General features: G+C 35.0%; 1 protein-coding gene across 1 annotated transcript in view; it reads right to left on the reverse strand.

Annotated features, from left to right (window-relative positions):
* pkia (protein kinase (cAMP-dependent, catalytic) inhibitor alpha) overlaps positions 1-1,530 on the reverse strand; it is a 5,423-nt gene extending 3,893 nt beyond the window's left edge. Inside the window, exon 1 of the mRNA XM_015389370.1 lies at positions 1,409-1,530. The gene's annotated coding sequence lies outside the window, so the exon portion shown is untranslated. The remainder of the gene's footprint in view (positions 1-1,408) is intronic.
* Between the last annotated feature and the right edge of the window lie 1,170 nt (positions 1,531-2,700).

The raw sequence follows: 2,700 nt of genomic DNA on the forward strand, positions 1-2,700 counted from the left end.
TATTTTAATAGGGAAACATGAATACTTTAACCTAAACAAAATGCATCTAATGTAGTGATTTAATAGTTTAAGTGTTCTCTGTCTTTAAGTAGCTTCAGTCATACATATTCTCTGCATTTATATGTTATGAAATGTGTTTTAACTGTTAAGATAATTACTCTAGCTAGACACAAATGCAGCCCCAAGCTAACGATCGAAGCAATGCACAAGTGGACCGCTCTGCCTTCTCTGTCACGACAAAATCTGCTGATCTGTTACTGATACCTTTTCATTGGCTGTGCTGCCAAACACACAATCAGCACTGATTGCATTGGCAGAGCATAGAGATTAAAAATGGAGACCTACAAACTTACTCTACTCCCCAAAAAGGTGATGCTGCTTAAAACCCACAGGCAGAAATCCATTTAAATCACATAGAATATTTACAGTTAATTATTTTAGTGACTGTAGTAGTTGTTTCGATCTACGGTTACAATTTCTTGTTTGTTGTTTTAGGGAAATCTTTATTTAACATTTTAAGTTTTACTATGTTATGAGCTATATACATTCAGATGCAATCCAGAGTTCTAGACATGAGACTTTGTTTTGTCTGGACAATGAGCCATATCACACATATAAAAAAAAACAACATAACTTAACCAATCAAAGATTACCCATTTTCCCCATCTCTGCAGTTTTCTGTTTCTTTTTAGCAAATCTCCTTTATTTATGTGCATGTTTCCCCTTCAGCAAATCTTTATCCCTAATTCTAATCCATTCATTAAAATATATTATGTCACTATGTGGCTGTCATATGATCAGTCTGTGCAATTAATTGCTGGGACTAAGCCTTAACTTTAAATATCATGCCAAGTGTAAACAACTAGGAAGAGCTGAGGCTGGTAGATAATAGTCTTATCTGCAAGTGGTCACTAAAATGAAATTCAGCTTAGGGCCCCATTCAAATTCGATACTGCATTACAGTGAATGCCTGCACATACAGTTTGTTAGAATAATATTGCAAATATAATTTTATCTCTTTAACTTGGAACCAAAATCATCTATGTTTATGGGTCTCCATATAACAGCTGACTGTATCTAGTACAAACATTAACCTCATTATACCCAAACACCAAACTATAATCAAATAAAACAACAACAATAAGCTGGTTTTTATGTGCTCATCATTAAGTATTTTTACATTATCTTTAATAAATGTGTGCAAATATGAATGCAAATCGTGAGCCTCCAGCTGATATCTATTATTATAACCCGGCCATTTGCCTCTCTGATGACAAAGACCCCATGCAAGGTAGAGCTAGGTCAGTGTCATTCAGACAAAGCATGCAAACAGATTCTGCATGCATTAATCCATGTGGAGCCCCTGCACCACGTGATCATCAGCATGGTTAGAAATATATATATATACCTGTCTGGACTCAAATGTTTCCGAATATTCGCAAGGGTCAGTCTGCATGAAAGCTAGAACCTCGGCTTCCCCCTTTGGGTTCATCTGCAGGGGTTCATGGAGTAAAGCTAGAGTAGAGAGGGACTTTGCTTCCGGTTTGTTATTTCAAAATAAAACCTGTATTTCACGTTAGTTTATTTTGGGGGCATCATCACCTCATTGGTGTAAATGTACACTTAGTTGTCTAGTTGCACTATATTTAGATAAAAAAAAAAAGACATTAAAAATTGTTAAATATAAAAAACAACGCATTGTTTGAGGCTGAATCAGCTTTTTTTTATTGCCGATTTTGAATATGGCTCACTGCTCAGGGCGCTACTGTTTTAGGGGGCAACACCCAGCTCCTAAAATAAGGCATCTGTTTGAATTTATGGGATGCTTTCTCCAAGGACAGATTCGAAGGCTGATGATGTCATAGCTCGGCGCCGAGGTCTCGTTGGATTCCAACACTCCTCGTTATAGGCCCTACAAATGCGTCCTTTTTTTTGCTCGATTTGAAGGATGGGTCTGATGTATCCTCGCTATCCTTGGGTTTTCCAGGATTCATTCAGACAAAGCAAGCTGGCTGCTCCGTGATCAGATGCACCAAACAGTAGTGAATATTGGAAGTTCAGCTTAAAAAAAACATAAGTTTAAATAGTTCTGTGAATAGTTCCGTCTAAAATGAATGAAAATAGTTGTTTCAATGGTTATTGATTCAGATATGTGGCGGTAATGTTTGGTTTATCTAAAGGGTTTTATCTGTTACTGTGTAAATGGATTTGGCTGTAATTTAAGGACAGATTCTAATATATCTGCAGTGTGGGGACTATATATCTAATAGGATCTTTATTTTTCAATTGTTATTTTGCACAATTTGCTTAACTAAGTTTTTTTTTTTTTGTTGAATATAAGAGATTTTGCAGATATACTTTTTATAAATACATTGTTTAGATTTACGTATATCTTTCGACCCCTTTTATGGAATAGAATCGAATAAAATAGAATAGAATAGCAAATAATAGAATAGAAAACCTCTTTATTGTCCCACAATGGGCAAATTTACAGCAGCAGAAAGATTATTGAAAATGGTCACACAAATGTGGACCTTAGAAAAATGTATAAGAATAACATAATAGGGAAGAGTTAAAATATAAACAATAAAATACTGTAAAGTGTTTTAACAATATAAAACTGTGCACCTGGAGAATAAATAACCAATCTACAGCTATGGACATTTTACAGTAATTGATCATTAATTGCAGCAACATCAG

The sequence above is a fragment of the Cyprinodon variegatus genome, unplaced genomic scaffold, assembly GCF_000732505.1.
Source record: "Cyprinodon variegatus isolate N-32 unplaced genomic scaffold, C_variegatus-1.0 Scaffold20, whole genome shotgun sequence".
NCBI classification, from domain to species: domain Eukaryota; kingdom Metazoa; phylum Chordata; class Actinopteri; order Cyprinodontiformes; family Cyprinodontidae; genus Cyprinodon; species Cyprinodon variegatus.